Source organism: Pleurodeles waltl, chromosome 7 (genome assembly GCF_031143425.1).
Source record: "Pleurodeles waltl isolate 20211129_DDA chromosome 7, aPleWal1.hap1.20221129, whole genome shotgun sequence".
Taxonomy (NCBI): domain Eukaryota; kingdom Metazoa; phylum Chordata; class Amphibia; order Caudata; family Salamandridae; genus Pleurodeles; species Pleurodeles waltl.
In genome coordinates, this window is record NC_090446.1 from 1,081,799,110 (window position 1) to 1,081,819,817 (window position 20,708).

The 20,708-nt window shown below is 43.9% G+C and overlaps 1 protein-coding gene across 1 annotated transcript in view; it reads left to right on the top strand.

The window, feature by feature from the left end:
• The window catches only part of SMIM36 (small integral membrane protein 36), a 429,881-nt gene that overhangs the window by 354,091 nt on the left and 55,082 nt on the right, over positions 1 to 20,708 (top strand). The window contains exon 2 of the mRNA XM_069200022.1: positions 4,826 to 4,907. The gene's annotated coding sequence lies outside the window, so the exon portion shown is untranslated. The remainder of the gene's footprint in view (positions 1 to 4,825; positions 4,908 to 20,708) is intronic.

Below are 20,708 nucleotides of genomic sequence, written 5' to 3' on the forward strand. Positions count from 1 at the left end.
GGTCAGGCAGTTTCCAGGTATAGAGCCAGGCTGTTCTTGCAGCCCAACCCCAAAGCAATTTTTGGGCTGGAAGTATCAGGTCCAATGTCCTGGGCCCTGAAAATCTTTGTGTAGAAACCACCAGGACAATTATATTTGGGTGGAGCTGCATCACACCTACTGATAGTACTGCAGTCAACTTAAATCAGGACCTAGGTGTCTTTGGGGCTCTAGTGTGCCTACCACAGTTTAAAGAGCTGTCTAGGTTGTGCTGTTAGAGAGAGAGTATTTTTAGTTCTGGTTAGAACATTGGTGTTTGTTGACATAGTTGAGGACTGCTGCATATTATCAAACCAATATCCAAAATTATTGGACGTATGTTTGGCTACTGCTGTAAGGACTACCTAAACAGAGCTGAGTGAGTGGAAGTGCAGTGAACCCTGGGTCTGGGTGGGATGTGCCTGAGAATATTTATACTGTCACCCAAAGCCTCTGTATATTCCTGTCTATAATTAAGCACTGTCTCTTCAATTGTAGTTGTCACTCCTACATGAGAAAACCAGATAGTGTTTGTTAAGAACATTATGCCTAAATCTATGTGCTCTATAATTGGTCAAAAAAGGAGCAAGATTGCTGTCCTCGGATCCAGTATTAGAATAGTAACAGATGATATCTATTCATCATGAGCAAGGTGAATTGGTAAGGCAGTGTGTGGGTCACAGTATAGAAATAATAGGATGTGGTGCACTGCAGCATCAGGTTCGCCTTTGATGAGTGGTGTTCACAGTACTAAGGTAACAGGTGGTTATTCACTGCACTACTGGGGTGCATTGACCATGCTTCACTGAGAGACAATAAGCACTAGGGATAATTATTTAAACAACGTTTGATTGATAGGTGTTTGATTTTGTTAGCGGTATTGTCAGGATAACATAAACAGAGGTATGTTGGAAGTATTTTGATTACAGCATTCAAACATGTGGTCTCCAAATTGTTAAGTGTTGCTAGCAATATTTCAATATAGAACTTTTATAAAACCCCTCAAACACCATTGAACACAAGCAAATTTAAATATTGCTAGCCCAGAACCATTGTTGCAATCCCACAAATAAAGTGAAAAAAATGAAAATACAAAAAACAGCCAACCACATTTTTTCTGTGATGTTAATTTCAGATTTCGACAAAATGATAGACAGGCATCTAAATCCATCCATACAACTGGCTGGTGCAAAAAGTTTAAATCTGCGGGGAAAATATCAAAATCTGGAAATATAAGATATGAGATACAATAAAATGGCTATACTTTCTATTTTTGTAGCCTACTGATAATAAGATATGTCATTCAAAATAGTCTCTCAATATGCTGCACTTAAAAAGCAAAACAATATGTGGCAATTAGGGAAGAGGAAATCAAACAACCATTTAGATGAGGTGTGTTAACATGAAAAAGGTAAACATGAAGGTGAGAGTTTGCCTAATTGGCTAACGTTCTCCCTGATCAAATGTTTACTTTAAATACATTAATAATAAAATGAATGCATGGTATTTCTGAGCAGATATTAGATCTTAGCACCACTGTGCCTACTGCTGACATTAAGGGTTTGTAAATGAAACATTTCAAAAGGCGTGCTAGTTTTTATTAAATATTAATCTACCTTTAACATCTATGCAGGTCTTGCTCGTCTTGGTTTCCTAAACAACTGAAGCTCAGCTGGTCCTGAAATCTGCAGGCTGCAAGAAAAGAAAAAAACACAGCTCTCAGAACAGAAAGCAGCCTCAAACTAAAACATTATTTTTGTTACAAATAAAAATGAAACCAGAAAAGCTTTCTGATGCATTGGACTGCACTGTCTTCAGTGTTGATTTTAATCATTTTCTTTCTACCTATAAAACTGGGACCAGAAAGGTTTTCAGATGAAATGTATAACCCTTTCTCCAAGTGCAGATTTATGGCTCAAGAGAGGGTCCCTTCTCTTCCCCAGGACACCAGAGCTTTCTGCTGAGGCTGGTGTAACAGAAAAGCACTTATTTAAATACAATTAAATGCTGTACAGCCCTGGATTCACTGAAATCAAACACTCTGTGGTATTTCCTCTACTCCATGTGCAAAGAGAAGGCTGTTTTAGTGACTAGACCAATGGAATGCAGCCCTCTCTCTTAACTCTGATTGGCTGTTACCAACCAATCAGTGTGAATGGGTATTCCAAAACACAGAAAATGTGTTGGTATAACTAAGGGAGGAGGAACGAGGAGTAGGGATGATGGATGAAGAGTAGGGATAATGGATAAGGAGTAGGGATGATGGATGAGGAGCAGGATTGATGGATAAGAAGTTAAAATGATGGGTGAGATCTAGGGCTGATGAATGAGAAGTAGGGATGATGGATGAGAGGAAGTGATAAGAAGCAGGGATGACAAGTAGGGATGATGGAAGAGAAGTAGGGATGATAGACAATGAATAAGAAGTAAAAATGATGGGTGAGAAGTAGGGATGATGGATGCGGAGTAGGGATGATGGATGCGGAGTAGGGATGAGAAGCAGGGAAGAGGGATGAGAAGTGGGGACAATAGAAGAGAAGTAGGGATGAGAAGTAGGGATGATGGATGAGAAGTAGGGATTCTGGATGAGAAATAGGGATGAGGAATAGGGATGAGGAGTGAGGAATGAGAATGTCCTGAAATGGATGGTGTACTAGAGAGGAAATGTGTGAGTTCTCACACTTAGCCTGAAAGAGTGACTGCTGGGAGATGAGAGTGTTGCTGAAGTTCTACGACTGAGCAGCTCATTTCTTATTACCCATTGTGCTCTAGAACTATTACTCAGTGCATCTTTTCTTCCCTCACTTTAATGAGACTAGGCCTTCCACATACTGATCCTCCTTTGCTGCTCTTCTTGTCACATTGACAGAGCAGTTCACTCATGGTCTTCTTCGCCTTCCATTGTTCTTCTTGCAATTCATGCAATGCGTGTTTCCCACAGTAGAAAGAGAGCAGGGATATAGGAAAACAAAACATGCATGAAAGGCATAGAATGATGCAATGAAAACAGTGCTTTAACACATCAAATAAACCACTACTCAGGCAATACATGGACTAATAGGAATTCTGCTCAGCAGCGGGCACGTCTCCTGTGAACCTTTGTTACCGGGCAGAATGAATGAGAAAAATTCCTGGGAAGGAACAAACCTAGATGTGCCTCCAAAGACTGCAGAAAAATTCAGGCATTCATTGTCACTTGGTGGCCACTTTTCAACCATTGGCTGATCAGTCCTTTCTCCTGAGACTGCATCTGAATGTTCTCTCTACATGCCTGCTATCAATCAATAAGTGTTGGACAACTATAGACGAAGCAGCCTCTCTCCCTGGCCTGTCAGCTACTGATCTGCAGGTACAGCAACCAGCAGGAACATAAATCTTCGACAAGCACACGTACAACATTGTTCTAAGATGAAAGTCTCAGACCTTGAAATCGATTGCTAATAAAATATACTGCTGCTGAGATAAAGTCAACCATTCATCTGATCTGGCCCTCAATAAATCACTGAATGAACTGGAGAACGGTAACAGACTCTACAACCTTCTCATTTATGGACTGGAAGAGGGAATTTAAAGTGAAATTGTTTTGCTTTCCTGCTTCGTCTTTTAGAATCATCTTTCATGTTTTGAAACTCATCAGCCCATTGAGTGTCTTTGGAAATTAGAGTAGGGTAGAATATGCCTCCTCAGCTAATTATTAAAGTTATGCAGTAGAAACAGTCACTTGCTCATGGTGTTTGAGACTAAAATTTTCATTATCAACCTAGATTTTTCAAGGACATCATAGTCAAGATCAGGAAAGACTTTCAAGCTTTGAAACCAGACCTAAAGTCCCTGAGATACCAGAACTGGTTCATGGATCTTCCAATAATGTATATAAAACTTAGGACAATATTTATAGGGACTTGGCAAAGGGCAGTGCTGCAAGTCTTCTTTATGTGCTTCTCTACCCCAACGTGAAAAGCCAGGAATGCGCCATATTTGCAAATATGGTGCGTTCCTGCCCTTTCCCTCTCCACTGGAGCACAATTAGCTACCTAGTGCCAATGCAGGCACTCTTGCATCATGGTGCAAGGGTGCCTGCATTGCACCAGGATTGTTTTTGTGCAGGAAGGGACACCTTCCTCCACTATATCAATCCTGAGAGGTGTTTTTCTCTTTCTACGTTTGCTGCAGAAGGCAGCACACATGTAAAGAGTAAAACACAAGGAGAAATTAAAGTGTTTCTTATGGTTACGCCTGCTTTGGGAACACGTATGGTTTTGGCGTTGCCCCAGGTTTACGTGATTAAGTAAATCTGGGGTAGCATCGAAATCCATGGGTGTTGAGTGGGAAAACCCACCACAATGCCCATGGGACACCTCCCTGGCGCAGAGTATGGCAATGCAGTAACTTGCGCTGCCTAGTCTTACTCGGTATCTATGAGGCCATTCAAAGACACACAAAGTGGCTTTGTGCGACCTCATAGATATAGTTGAGAGGCTAATAGATGGAAGATTAATGCAGACTTAATTCTCTCATGTGAATACAGATCTCAACTGTCCTGATAGACTGATCTGTTTTTTAGAAGAATCAGACTGAAGGAAATGTCCCTCTCACTTAATTGACACATTTTGTTTAGACAGAAATGATATAGCTATCCTTTTCTACAGAGTTGCCTCTGCCTGAAGTGGAATAGAGTTAGTTACTCAACTTCTGGTTCTGCCTTCTTTTCAGCCTTTTTAACCATATTCTGCATTTTCTCAGATCTTCTCCTCTTGTTCTCAATTACAGGTAATTTATGCACTAAACTTTCTTCATTTCTTGGCAGGTTCTATCAAGGACTCACTGGGAAACTGCAGGGACATTCATCGTCGGTGGTTATGAAGATTCTCAACACACAAGACTAATAGGTAAGTGAGGAACCCTCAAATGTAAACCTTCAGTGTACTATGGCTACGTTGTATGACCTCTTGCTGCACAACTTTCTTGTGTTGCTCGATATGGAACTTTAGGTGTGAGGGACTGGGGTCTTACTACGTTTTAATGAGCAACCTATTTTAGCTCTATATTTCGTGACAAGTTTAACACATTTTTTGTGCCGGCATTGGGTTTTTCAAGTAGGATTTCATCCAGTTTGAGTGGTATTTCTCCGACAGCCACAAAATTGTATGTAGAAATTGTAGTTTATCCTATAGCTTTGCGAGCTCTGCCGACAGGTATTTCATCTGTTAGTGAATATAGGTTTTATCTACTTTCTTGAGCACAATATGGAATTGTCGACCATAGATCCTGATAGATTACTTGTTTACATGCATGGTAGTCAGAACCAGTATAATAAATGAATCGAATTTTCAGGGGAGAAAACCTGGTATTGGTAGTTAGTTTGGGATTGGTTCTTAGGTTCCTGTCATGATTATGGGTAAGGCAAAGAAAGATTTTGTGGGTTCTGGATGACAGTATATGGGGGCAACCCCACGGGTTAATCTAGTGGTTGAACCAACAAAGAAAGAGGAGCTTAAGAAATAGGTGGGTGACTTAAGGTACGAGCCAGTATGTCCGTTGGAGTTTGGTATGAGCACACTAGAATTGCATCCTGGTAGCTTCCTTATTGGCATGATCTGAGTTGGATTACTCCTCTTAGCCTGTGGTCCACTCAGGCTGCACTGTTGTGCGAGGTGAGGTTCCAGAGGTGTTTGTTAGTAAAGTGTAGGTGGTGTTTAATTTGTGGGCAAGAGGCGTCTGTCAGACCTACATTTGAGATTACAGATGACTTCAAAGGAGGGGAGGTTTCTGCTATTTACTTTCATGATGATTATTCCTTTGCTGTTGATTTTATTAGTATATTTTCTGTGTGCATGGAATTACTGGCTATGAAGAGTCTCGGCCTCCTTTAATCGCTACTGATTGAGAGCCAGTCTAATATCTCATTAATATTACTTGCCAGCATGCCTTGGAGATGTGGTAAAGTGGAGGTCTGTTTGTGTAATTTTAGACTCTAGATGGTGCATATGTCTGAGACTACAAACTCCGGGACCCTTATTAGTACATGTTGTGTTTCAATGTTTAGTAAGCAATTCTAGAGGGGAGAGAACCACCTGGATGGATCGTGGAAAAAAAACACTTCACTGCACCTGATGTGTGGTGGAACTGTTCTAGTTTTACATCATGTGATGGCTGACATCGTGATGATAATCAGCATGAGTTAGGGGTGATGAGAGTGAATTGTGGGAATGGTTGGCCAGTGATTTAAAGATAGGTATGTTTTCTGTGTTGATTTGTCTGGATGAGTAAACAGAGTGCGTTGATTTTTTAGTTATATCCAAGGACATGGCAGTAATGTCAGTCTAGGTGTGGGTTTCCACTAACTGCTTTGGCGAGAGAGATGAAATGGGTGCAATAGTCAGCCTTTGTTCCTCAGAATTCAGGTGATGGTGCTTCCATGGAAAAATAATAACCCAGAGTTATACAATCTGAATATGCCGCCAATCAGTGTTCAAAAATATGCAATCCACTGGAAACATAAGCACTGACAAAGAGGTGGACGTGATCCATTCTCTAGAATAAAATCTTATCACATTATAGAGCCATAAAACTAATGGTCGCATTCAGGGTCAGCAATAACAAACTAAGGGGCTGATTTAAGAGCCATTAGTGCCTCCTTGCGTCACATTAGCATAATTTTTTTCACGCTAACGTGGCTCAACAAGGCCAAAATTGCAGCGCCAAATTTAAAAAGTGGCGCAATGCATGCATTGCGCCACTTTGCAACTCTTTGCGCTACATTATACCTTCACCAGGCATAATGTATGCAAAGTGGGTGTTCCCTCGTTATGGGGGTCAAAAAAATGGTGCCAAGAAATCTAAAAGATTTCTTTATGTCATTTTTTTGGCAGTTTTAATGTCTGCTCAGGCCAGGCATTAAAAGGAGGCATGCCATTGTTGTCAATGGGCCTCAATGGGCTTTGCAGCATTAGCATCAACATTTTTGACACTAATCCTGCAAAGCTCTGAACTAGTGTAAAAAATGTTGACGCTAGTTCCCCTAACTACTGTCATCGTGCGCCGTATTTTAGATATGTCACACACATGGTGGCTTTATGGGGGTTGCTAAGGGATGCAAGAAAAGTACCACTGCACTTGCTGCAGAACCACTTTTCTTAAATTAGGGCCTAAGGGCCATATTTATGAACTGGTTTACGTCACTCTTGCGCCACCCAACATGGTGTAAGGGCGATGCAAACCTTAAGTGAGATTTATGAAGCCACGTAAGGCCACTTTGCGAGCCCTGCAGAGCTTCATAAATCTTGAGTAATGTAAGGCAGCGGAAATCGCTGTGCTACATTACTCTGCGCGAGGGAGGTGTTTCCATGGGTGTTTCCACACAACATCCGTATACTTTTGACACATTCCCAGATTTACAAGAACTTGTAAACCTGGGAATGCACCAAAAAGATATGCCCCCCAGAAGAGGTGTAACGAGGAGAACTATTTTTATTTCTCTTAATGTTTTCCTATTTGTATGTGTGCTGCATTTTTCAGCACACATAGAAAGAGGAAAACGCCTCTCAGGATTTCTTTTGTGCAGGAAGGTATCTTTTCCTGCACAAATACAATCCGCCATGCAATGCAGACACCCTTGCACCATGATGCGTGGCAGCCTGCATTGGCGCTAGGCAGCGAAATTGGCGTCAGCATAGGGAGAAAGGACAGGAATGTGCCACATTGGATAAATACGGCGCATTCATGCCCTTTCCCTGTGAGGCAGGGAAGCAAGCAAGGTGACTTGCTGCGCTGCCCTGAGACCCAAAGCTCATAAAAATGGGCCCAAATATTGATCAATTGGTGAGAATAGAGACAGACCAAAAACGCAAAGCCTGGTCTGAGTTGTCAGATTTATGCCTTGGTATGTTTATAGACGAGCTACAGATGCACAAATAGTGCCACAAATGAGCACAAAGAGAGATTCTCTGCTATGCAAATTACTGATTTCACAAGTACGAGGGTGGGCAAAACTGAGCAGCAATCCAGGGAGATTGCAAAATCCTCAAAGGCACAGAGATAATTAAGAAATTACAGTAACACCCATGAACCCATAATTCTTTTAAAACACTTGTAATTACAATATTCTGTCACCAAGTCATTATTACAGTTTATTGATTAAATCCACTCATTCCGCATGTGTGCCCATTCCAAAATAATAGCCATACAGGAAGAATCTAGAATTAATTCAATATCTGTATGTGGCAACCATGTTAGTATTGTTGCCAACTTGGCAGAATGCATCACTGAAATCCTCTCATCACCAATAGGATGAACTATTGTGTGTACAAATATATTTTATATAATCTGACAATTTATAAAGTGAGGTGATTAGAAAGTCTGCTGCGAGACAATGACACAACATCTATGAATATGATCTTTCTAAAGTGTGGACCTAGCCTGAAGCAGTGAAGAGCTGTACATGATTTAAATCCAGTTTAAATTCAACGTTTGAGAGGAAGCTAGTTTGTGCACTGTTAATGCATTGTGGTTTTAGTGCTCTTTAAAGGGGTGCACATTCAACTTTTTTCTAAATTGGAGCAACATTAGGGTGCTCGTGATAGGTACAGGGAAGTTATTCAATATCCAGAGTGCATAGACGGAAAATGCCTGATGCCTTGTTTTTTTTCTTTTTACGCTTCTTAGTCTGCAATCTGATGGTGTTCTGGCTGCAGGTATGCTGAGAACCACCTGAGATAGAGCTTCTCTTCAGGATAAGCGCGGGTGCTGCTCATGATGCTTACAGGGAAGCAAAATGTAATCCCTCACCGCCCAAACCTTGTGCAGTAGCCAGAGGCATGACTTGAATAGCAAGCCACAGCAAAGTTTACAGTGAGGGGATTGAGAAAGGGACACTACGGAGTATGATTCTGTAGACAGGGAGACCTTGTTACTAAGAGTTAAGCAAAATCCTACATGTGTGACGAGAACAAATTAAATCTCTCCGATAGGAAGCTTTTTGCACGTAATTTGACGAGGAAGGAAACGCTCTACTACCAACTTTGTTTTTTTTTTAATGTTTAATAGAAATGTAAATGGAGCTGAAGGTCTGTAATGACAACGTACAGTTTGGTGTGATGCACACAACATACAAAATATAAATACTTAATCTCCATAGTTCTGATACCAATACACATAGGCATGTGTTTCCTTTTCATCACTCTTCTAAATGTATTAGTCTCCTTTCCCTTGAGTTGTTCATGGGCTGGACCTTGAGCTCTCTTGATTCCTCACACTATAGTCCTACATGAGACCTTTCGCAAAAAAAATAATTCCGGGCAGCCAGTGGCGGCTGGCTTGCATTTACAGTGGTGGGTGCACTAATATATATATATATTTTAATGCACTCACCTTCACACTGTCCTCATGGTGTACTCCTCTCCTCTCCCCTCGAATGCGGAACCAGGACACTACACTAACCAATCCTGCTGCTGCTTTCATACTGTTAGACAGCATGAGAGCAGCGTCAGGATTCGAAAGAGTGGCCTCTCTCGGCACCCACAAGAGCACTGGTGGCCTGGGCTCTCTCTAACCCAGCTGTCAACTGGGTTAGAGAAGATTAAAGCTGTCGCAAGACAGCCATCCAAAGGGATATCCACACTTTAAAGTGCAGAGCTCCCTGCTGTTGCCAGTCAGCAGCTATTGCCCTGCCCCATCCTGGCACTCGGTTCGGGGTGCGGTGCGGTGCTTTATAACCATTTTATTTTTCAGCTCTGGGGATTTTTTTTTGTGGGCAACGCTCCTCAGCTCTCATGAAAGCGTCACCCCTGCGGGCAGCAGATACATGTAAATGCAGTTAAAAATAATACAATTTGGGAAAGTCCACATGTCAACCTAAGGAACAATCGAATCAAAGTTCTTATTCCTCTCGCTCTCTCTTCTGTTCTTACTTTACAAGAATGCCTTGAAATCGAGGTTAGGACTATGTACCTAAAAATTCAGAAAAATTAAACTGGCATTCGGGATCACACAGATGAACTCTCCTAACTTGAAAGAGTTTTCTTCTTTACTTGAGAAACTGTCTGCCAACAAGGGTGCTCCAGCAGGACACTGCAGCAAGCAAGATTCAAACTGGTTGGTGGTTATCGATGGGGTGGGCCCCCCTAAATAATCAGGTCCATCAATGATGGCCACCAAATCTTGGGTTACTTGTAAATCCTGCAAGATTTCAGGCTAATATGCTATGGCTCCACAAGGAGCATGCACCAAAGGCAGTATGTCTGGTTTAAATCCAAAAGGACGCTGGGTACACTTTATAGCAGCTGGGTTGCATAGTTGTATGTTTGAGGCCCCCAATGCCAGCTTGCACAAAAGGAAGCCTCAACCTTCTGCTGCCTGATGGGGTACAAATTGCCCTTTTGCTGATGTGGCAAGGGGCACAACCCAGTCCTTGGGTTGAAGGACACTGGATCTCTACTAGTCCTTTGATTTGAATGTTCACTAATAAGCCCTAACCCAATTGCATCAACACACACTCCCTAACAAAGTCACTCACTATTATGTCAGTACACACAGGCACACACCCCCAAACACTCTATATTACACAATAGATAAATTCATATTCACACAGATCATCAAACACAAACTTCAGCAAACTCAACACATCTCACACACACACACTCACATACAAACACCATCCCACAAGTATACACCACCACAGCACCACGACAACACATCACATAATAGTCATTAGTACCTACACCTTTAAGCCAGTACACCATTACGCAAGTGGACCATCACACATAACTGCAAAACAACATATTTTTACAAGCACCATCAAATCTGCATGCAGACTCATCACACCAAATCACACCATTACATAAACCATCTCACAGGAACTCGCAAATCATGTACATCACATTTGCAACAACAGTTTCACACATTCACAAACCATGATGGAACATAGCAGTGCATGCACTATCACAGCACAAAAATACATACCTGAAAACCCACATCAACCAACACAGTCAAACACACACCCACACTGAAACAATCATATAAACAGTCACACCAATATATCATTACTTGCTTGCCCTCACTCATGCTAACAAATTGTGCCATGACAAACACTAATGCATGCTATAGCACATACACCATTAAGCTAGCACACACCATCATCATGATGTACAATACCATCATTAAACATATGCCCATCACCACCATATCCTCCATCTAATCACACCCACTCACCCATCCATTTATAAATTGAACCAGTCAACCATAAAGCACATGCACAATCCCAGCCTTAAATATGCAAGAACATTTCATCACTTCAACCACTTATAGCATATTTCACCCATCCATATCCTCACTTATTCATACATACATCAACTAACCAATTGTATAACTACTCATCCACCATCTATCCTTCATTCATTCAGCCATTCATCCTAAATCCATCATCTTTCACGGACCTCTCCTTCCACTCACTTGTTCATCTCTCATCCAATTCACATACTAATCCACCCACTAATTCATCCTTTCACACATCCATTATTCTCTCATACATTCACTCTCTCGTCTACATAATTCTACATTCACTTATTCTTCCATTCAGCAACCAATCTACTCAATCTCTTGCTGATTATTATCCAGACACTCCCACATCCATAGTCCTCCTCCTTTTCATACATACACTTGCCCACCAGCACATATTCTTACCTATCATTCACCACTTAGCCCTGCACACTGCTACATGTACATGTAAACACTGCCATCAATAAACATGTTTTACACACTACGTAAACAGTGAATTTAAGACATGACACAGTTAAGGATCTGGAAAATGCACCCTGTACAAAGGAGGGCAGATTAAGTTTAGACCATGTATCAAGCTGTTCGTGACAATTTCCTGAAGCTGAATATTCTACCCAGGAAGGGAAGGATATCTTGCTGAATGGAAAAGTATGTCAGAACACTGCCCTAATGTGACTGAGGATAAACAGGATGTAGCATAAGCCCTGTACCATGAGGACCAGGCCTTATTTATAGAAGCACCGCTATCATTTTGTCAATATTAACATTTCATCACTTTCATTTCATAAAGTAAATTGTCATTTAACATTTAGGATTATGGGTAGCAGTTCAGATTAGGCCTCGACATTGGTAGTTAGGCTTGGAGATGGGGTTAAGGTTAAGTTTGGGGTATGAATAAAAACCTATTTAATGGCGTTGATGTAGTTGTAAACGCGAATTTAGTGATGGTGTAAAAGTATAACAATATATTAGTTGACAATGTAACAGTTATCTTTGAAGCAATATGTACCTTTTTTGAGTCTAGCCTTGAGAGCATTTTGGTGTCTCACTAGTCTCATGTAAAAACGGGTCAGCTCTCCATTGGCTTATTCGCCTGTCATTCACATTTTACTTCTGCTCATCACTGCGTATGTAATGGGGAAATGGGTAAGCCCACTTCAGTCATCAGCTCTCTTCTGCTATATGTAATGTCATTTTGCCCAATTGCATGCACATGTCTGTCTAAAAAGAAGTGCACTGCTGTGCCAGGTTTGGTGGACCAGTACTTTTCTCATCAATTATTATTTTCAATTCTCCATCCTGTCTTATATTCTAAGTAATTTTTTTGTTTTTAAACTGTCTTCAGGTTTCTGTAGTACTGTTTCTTTGTGTCAATAAGAATCATATTTTCCTGTGATGTGCATTAAAACTAAAAATGTTTTCTATACCTGTTCTAAGTACACTTGCCTGCTTGGAAGTGCTCATCCTGTTCTGTTAGCAATATACCCAATTTATTTTTAGATGTAGTATGTTTATTCAAGCATATGGTTCATACATTTAAGTGGAGGTATAGCTTACACTTTTCTTCTTTTTATTTTGTGGCGTATGCGTTCAATAAAAAATATTTTAAAACTTAAATATTGCACCAACTTACCACGGACAGACCTCTTGACTTTGTCAACGCTTGTTTTAGATTTAATGTGGGTCGCAGACTGAAATCCCCATATAGACAAGAATATATTTAAAGAATATTCACAGTTGTTTTAGTGGTATTCCCATTATGAACAGCCTTACTCACTCGAGTTAAATCCTAATGACAAACAATTGCTAATTTGAAAGTCCTTACTTGCTGGCTAATGCCCATATGTATCATTATTAGAAATAGTGATTACCTAATTGGGATTCTCTGCGAATCGCAATTAGGTAATACCTATCCCTAATGTATGAAACTCCATGAGTTCATTTAGCATTTCCTAATGGGTCCCAATTCAGACCACCTCATTAATATTAATGAGGTAGGTCGCAATTTGAGACCCATTAGTGAACACAAAAATCAAAGGGATGGTGGCCTGCTGGTGTCAGCAAACCACTGTGTCTGTGATTGCTTTTAAATAAAGCAATCTTTTGCTTTAAATGCAGCCCATTTTTCTTGAAGGAATACAGAATGTGTTTAAAAAAAGAAAAATGAAAAGGTGTCTTTTCATTTCTTAATGGTAGGCAGTGGTCCATGGGACGACAGCCTGCTCTTAAAAAACCTTTTTGCTAACATTGACAAAGTCCCATGGGGAGCCCTTCACGTTTGCAAATGAGTTACCACCTACTTGCAGTAGGTGGTAAAATGCAAATTTCCAACCACATTTCTGTCACAAAACATTCTTGCATACTTCTGCGATTTGGTATTAGGAGGGGACGCCATGAACACGCCCCTTCCTAATACCGAATCGGTATGTATTCGCAATTCCAAATTGCGATTTGGAAACATGTTACCGAATCGCAAATTGGAATTGATACATACCAAAATGCATTTCACTGGTCGCAAGTGGTCCAATTCTGCTAATTAGAACGTTTGCGACCACATGATACGTATGGCCCTAAATGCGTTATGTTATTCCACGCTACGTTCCTTTCTATAGTTAATTTCTATAATTTGCATAGCCTTGTAGTTTTTTGTTCAGTGATATGTTTTCATTCACAACCCATGCATAAATTTATCTCTGAAAAGAAAACTCTCTGCGTGGTGTAGTTATAAGAACAGAATATATTTGCATAATTTTGTTAACTCCGACTGCTCCGCCACCAGTATGCTTGTCCACGTGTCAAAGATTAAATCGCAAGAAACGCTGATAAGTTTCTTGGAACACTTTTTATCAGACTGTGTAGTTTTCTGTAAACCACAAAGGGTAGCTCTAATCTTATCAACATTATGTGCATACAGCAGTTTCACTATCACCATTCTTATTATTTGCAGAGTCAATATGTGTGCTCTTAAATACCTGTTGAACATATTTTCTAGACATTCTGCCTGACTAAGTTTAGTCAGTGCTTAGTTTGTAAATAAAAACGTGCCGGCGCCCAAAGCTCTCCTCTGAAACACGTGCTGCTGCAATTAAATGTGCGAGCACGGAATATTGAGGCAGCGTAATCCTGGAGCCATCTCGTGCCTCTTTCATCCATTTACAGCCACTTCCTCCCTGCTTCTTCAGCTCACTTTTGCAGCGTTCTGGTTTCTCCTTTTGTGACGCTTTTTCTTTTTTCTCTTCCTTCTCTTTCTCTCATGTGTCTTTTGCTCACAGTAAAAGCTTGAGACAAAAAAATAATTGCCGGACCTCAAAAATAAGTATCGCTCAAATTAAGCACTGGGTTTAATATACAACTTTTACTCATTACAAGTCAAGCTTCAAAAATTGGGCACAATTACAAATTCATCTAAATAGTCACGTATCCTGTAGAGGCCTATGGTTTTCTGGCCGATGTCATGTATTGTCTGTTCTTATCACATGGAGAGAGATTGCCAAATTAGCTGAACAGTTTAGGACGATATTTCCTTGGAACTCCGAGGCAGCACACAAAAGACTACAGTGTAATACGAGTCCAGATATCCCTAAATCAAATAAACATTTTTGCTTTCACTTTACAAACAGAAAATGGTAATGTTTACTATTAGGTTGTTTTAAGAGTTTGTTTTTTTCAGGTCGGACGAATTTAGCTCCAAAACCCAAAGAGCGTTTTACGAAGAACATTCGGTGAGGTTGGTTTTAAGCCCGTGTTCCGTCTGTTGGCGCTTCCCATGAACCAGTGACCCTCATTCTATAGCGCACACGTGAAACGCACTTAAAGACATTCCAAATAATATTATTTTCCCATTTTGTACTGCAAAACCTCTTAACAGACTCGTTTCCCACATGAGGGTCTGGGCAAGAAAGCACATAAATACACTGCCACAACAAACAAAGGCCCATATTTATACTTTTTTAGCGCCACATAGTGCCGCTTTTTGACGCAAAAGCAGTGCAAACTTACAAAACACAATGGCCCTCATTACCACCCTGGAGGTAAAGTCTGCTGACCTCCGTGCTGACGGCCGCCAACATACCGTGTCCGCGGCAGAAATCTGCTATGGGTATTATGACCCACAATTAGAAATCCTCCACAGTCCAGACACCCACACAAGTCTGCCACACCAAAGGTCAGTGATAAACTGGCGGTACCAAAACCAACACTGTTACGCCAACAGGAATACACCCACACTATCACGACCCACAAATCAACACAGCGGTCATTCAACCGTGGTAAACCATTGGCGGGACACACCGCAGCGCTCAAAATACACACACATTTACAAAAAACAACCACAGTGGACAATTCAAAATACACACACCTGACACACATACACACACCACACCCACACACTCACACCACTATAAAACACACACCCACCTTACCCACAACCCCTTACAACAACATTTTTGGAAGAAGCTGAGAGAGAGAAAAGCAAAGACAACATCGGCACCCAGAGGCACACAACACCATCACTCATACACCATCTGCACACAAAACACCACACACCCCAACACATCACCCCACACATCACATCAACCATCACCTCACACATCACTCACACCACATCATGGCACCTCAAAGACACCCCAGGTTTTCTGAGGAGGAGCTCAGGGTCATGGTAGAGGAAATCATCCGGGTAGAGCCACAGCTATTCAGATCACAGGTGCAGCAGACATCCATTGCAAGGAAGATGGAGCTATGGCGGAGAATTGTCGACAGGGTCAACGCAGTGGGACCGCATCCAAGAACACGGGATGACATCAGGAAGAGGTGGAACGACCTACGGGGGAAGGTACGTTCCGTGGTTTCAAGACACCAGATAGCAGTGCAGACCCCCACCTCCTCCCCCACAGCTAACAACATGGGAGGAGAAAGTCTTGGTGATCATGCATCCTGAGGGCGTGGCAGGAGTAGCAGGAGGTCTGGACTCTGGTAAGTCATATTTCTACTATCATATCCCCCCACCGTACCTGCATGCCATCACAAACTCAAACCCCTACCCTCACACCCATCACCCCAACACCTCACAAATACCCCACTATCACAACCCACACATCCCAATACCAAGCCCTTCATGCAACACCAAAGCATGGACCCCCAACACAGACCTGCATGGACACCCATCACCACAGCATGCCCATAGAGACACTCACCCAGCCCACAAAATCACCACTCACTTAAGGCCAAGCTGACAGGGAAATCACAACCATACAGGGAAACACACCCATGCACAAGATGTCACACACAGATACAATAACAATGTATTTACACCCCAACAGGACCCCTACACAACATCACCGGACAGGAGGTGCCAGCCATATCCAGTCCCCCCACAGAAGAGGCCCACAGTGATGACAGCAGCTCTGCACACCTGGATCAAGATGACCAGCCCGGCCCATCAGGGACCTCTGGACAGTCGGTTCCCCTGCCACAGTCCCAAACCACCACTGAACCTCCCCCCTCAGGAAACACCACCACAGCACCCACCTAGTGGGCCCATGCCACTGTCCCCAGGACATGTCAATCAGCAGTGTGTCTACCACTACAGGGACCCCAGGCAACCCCACAAACACCAGACGATCAGGGACCTGGGGTCAGTGGCAGTGGGCACACAGTTCAGGGGACAGAGGCACAGGATAACAGGGAAGCTGGGAGGACTGCTGTGTGACAGGGGGAGGACAGGCCCAGAGAACCCACTCTCCACGAGGCACTCTCCAACATCATGGGAGCATACCACCATTCCCAGGAGACCATGGGCACGGTAATGGCCAAGTTTCAGGGGACCCAACAGCTGCAGGAGGAACAGTACCTGGAGATCAGGGAGGACTTGAAGTCCATTACCACCACCCTGGTCACCATTTCAAGGGTGCTGGCAGACATGGCCAACACCATGAGGAAGACAGTGGCATACCACCAGGCCCCTGACACTAGCCCAACCGATGAACAGCCTTCCACGTACGCCAGAGCTAGTAGACAGGAGGTCCCACCACAGGACCAACAGGCCACCAGCACCCCACCCCCTGCAGAAGGAGAAACACCGCACAAATGGTCCCTGAGATCAAGGCAGAAGACAGAGAACGTTGCCAAGACCCCCGCCAGGAAATAGGACTCTCCTGATTCTCACCCTTGTGTTCCACCCTGTCCACCTTGAACTGCCATTGCTCCACTTCCCATGCCCCCTTGGACAATGGACCTGTGATACAAATAGACTGGACTCAATCCTGGACATTCCTCCACCATCACCCCAGCCCATTGCACAAAACCCCTCTACTTATTAGCAGTGAAATAAACACCCTTGAATCACAAACAAATCTGGAGTCAGTCTGTACTTTCACAAATGTATCATTACTTCTTCTTCGACAAATATCAATGTTAATGTTCATTTGCACATACCAATGTATGACAGTTGTTGGGCAGCAGTAAACATAGCAGAAGGCAGAATGCGGTACCCAGATCTGTGAAAAGGAAAGCCAAAGTGAACTGTCAGGGTCCATACACAGAGGTTAAAAGGCTGACTTATACAATGTCCTACAGTAGTCAGATATGAGATGAGCAGTGCCAGTCTCTTACCTGTGTCTCACTCGAAGTACTGCATGATGATGTTGTTTCGGTTGTCAATATCTTCTTCCTCTGCCTCCTCCTCCTCACTGTCCACAGGCTCCACAGCTACCACAAGACCATCATCAGGCCCATCCTCCTGCAGAAAAGGCACATGGTGTCGCAAAGCCAGGCTGTGCAACATACAGCATGTAACGATGGTCTGGCACACCTTCTTGGATGGAGGCACCGGAATCTGGCCTTCAGGAGGCCGAAAGTCCTCTCAATAATACGCCTAGTTTGCCCATGTGCCTCATTGTAGCATTCCTTTGCCCTTGTCCTGGCATTCCTCACTGGGGTCAGTAGCCATGAGATTCTGGGGTAACCAGAGTCACCTGTAAATGTTGATGGATATATGTTAGACACACACCAACCGTTAGGGACTACCCCATACCCAGACACCTATGTCAACTGTGTGGGGACCTTGTGCTCACCTATTAGCCATGCCTGGTGCCTCTGGAGTTGGCCCATCACATAAGGGATGCTGCTATTCCTCAAAAGGAAAATGTAATCGCCATGCACAGAGCCAGGATACTTGGCATTTACATGAGAGATGTACTGGTCTGCCAAACACACCACCTGCACATTCATTGAATGGTAGCTTTTTCGATTTCTGTACACCTCTTCATTTCTACGAGGGGGTGACAAATGCCACATGTGTACCATCATTGGCACCAATGATGTTGGGGATATGTCCCAGGGTATAGAAGTCCGCTTTCACTGTGGCCAAATCCTCCACCTGGGGGAAAACGATGTGGGTGTGCATGTGTTTCAGCAGGGCATATAACACTCTGGTCAACACGTTAGAGAACATTGGCTGAGACATCCCTGATGCCATGGCCACTGTTGTTTGAAAGGAACCACTTGCCAGGAAATAGAGCACTGGCAGCTCCTGCACTAGAGGGGGGATACCTGTGGGATGGCGGATAGCTGACATCAGGTCTGGCTCAAATTGAGCACACAGTTCTTGGATTGTGGCACTATCAAGTCTGTAGGTGATAATGATGTGTCTGTCTTCCACTGTTGACAGGTCCACCAGGGGTCTGTACACCGGAGGATGACGCCATCTCATCATCTGCCCCAGTGGATGTGCCCTGTGGAGTAGAATGGTGAGCAGAGGGTCATGTACCACATAGGTTGCACAAGTGTTTTTGCACTAACGTCAGTAAATCTGTGTGTGGCGTTCTCTGTCCGTATTTCAGCCCAAATGTGCTGTGACGCAGTTAGGTGTCATGTCATGTGCCACCCTGAAATGGCGGCTGCCTGACCTGTAAGGAGGGACAAGGGGAAATGAGGTAACTGCGCTGGCATTGCGCACCATCGCAGTAGGCGGTCGAAGACCACCGCGCAATTCAGAATTGGTTATCATTGGGCCCTATGGGTTCCAGGAGCCAATGACGATGTACGCCGGTGGTGACGGTACGCAACGCCGCGGAAGTGACCGCCATTTTCTATCTGTTCACTCACTTGATACCTGACCTTCAACAGGAGAGGACCTACACTGCAAGTGCTGCTGTGACCTGAGTCTGGAATCGACAATGGCTCGAGTGTTCTGGGGAAAGGGACCCTGCCTTCACTTCGGAGGAGTTGGAGAGACTAGTGGATGGGGTCCTCCCCCAGTACACGCTACGCTACGGTCCTCCAGGCAAACAGCTGAGTACACTGTGAGCATGATGCGTGGGCCATGAATGTATGGAGTGGTGTGGATGGAAGATACATGTGGGGTTGGGGGCTGAGGCCTGCATGAGAGGATGTTGAGTGTATGTGTGTCAGGGCATGGGTGGGAAGTGGTGGGCAATGAGTATGACGAACCGGATGGGGGAGTAATTTCCTATCATCCTATACCTTTCCTCTAGGTCAGCACCCACCAGGTGAAAGGTATTTGGCGTACCATCGCCAAGGAAGTGTGGACCCTGGGGGTCTATGATAGACAGAGCACCCACTGCCGCAAGAGATGGGAGGACCTGCGCCTCTGGAGCACGAAGACGGCTGAGGCCCAGCTGGGGATGGCCTCCCAACGTGGAAGGGGTTCCGATCGCACCATGACCCCCTGATGTTCCGGATCCTGATGGTGGCATATCCGGAGTTGGATGGGCACTTGAGGGCATCACAGCAGCCACAAGGGGGTGAGTACAGTCTCATTCAGCTGACTCTGCAGGCTTTACGAGGTGTCTGGGTGGGGGATGTGGGCTGTGGGTTACCCTAGGCCAGGGCGAACTTGGTAGGGTAGGTCCCTTGTTAGGCAGGCTCTGTGGTACTCCAACCCTAATAGTGGTAGTGGCCATCTACAACCAGTCAGCCTCCTGTGGGTTCCAGGTGTGCAGCAAATGGGGGTAGGCATAGTCTCCCATGGGCAGGTGTTTTTCCTACTAACTGCTAGTGCATGACCTTGTGCAAAGGGCTGCTCCCTGTGTGTTGTGTCCACCAACGGTAGTGGTGTTGCTGGCATTGACCATGTGTCTCCTCTGTCTTTCCCGCCCATCTTGTTTTGTCATCCTGTCCTTGTCTGCTTTAGCATCATCTGGCAGAGGAGCAGAGGCACCGGAGACGGAGGGAGCTGCATCCCACATGGCCCTGGAGGGTGAATCTACGGAGTCTGAAGGCACCAGTGAAATGGAGGGCAAGGGGAGCTCCATAATGGAGACAGGAGGGGACACCAGCGACAGCGACTCCTTCTCTGATGGGAGCTCCCTTGCAGTGGCGGGCACCTCTGTGCCCACCGCAACAACAGGTACAGCCGCCACCCCATACCAGCACCACCCGCCCAGCAGCCCCTCAGC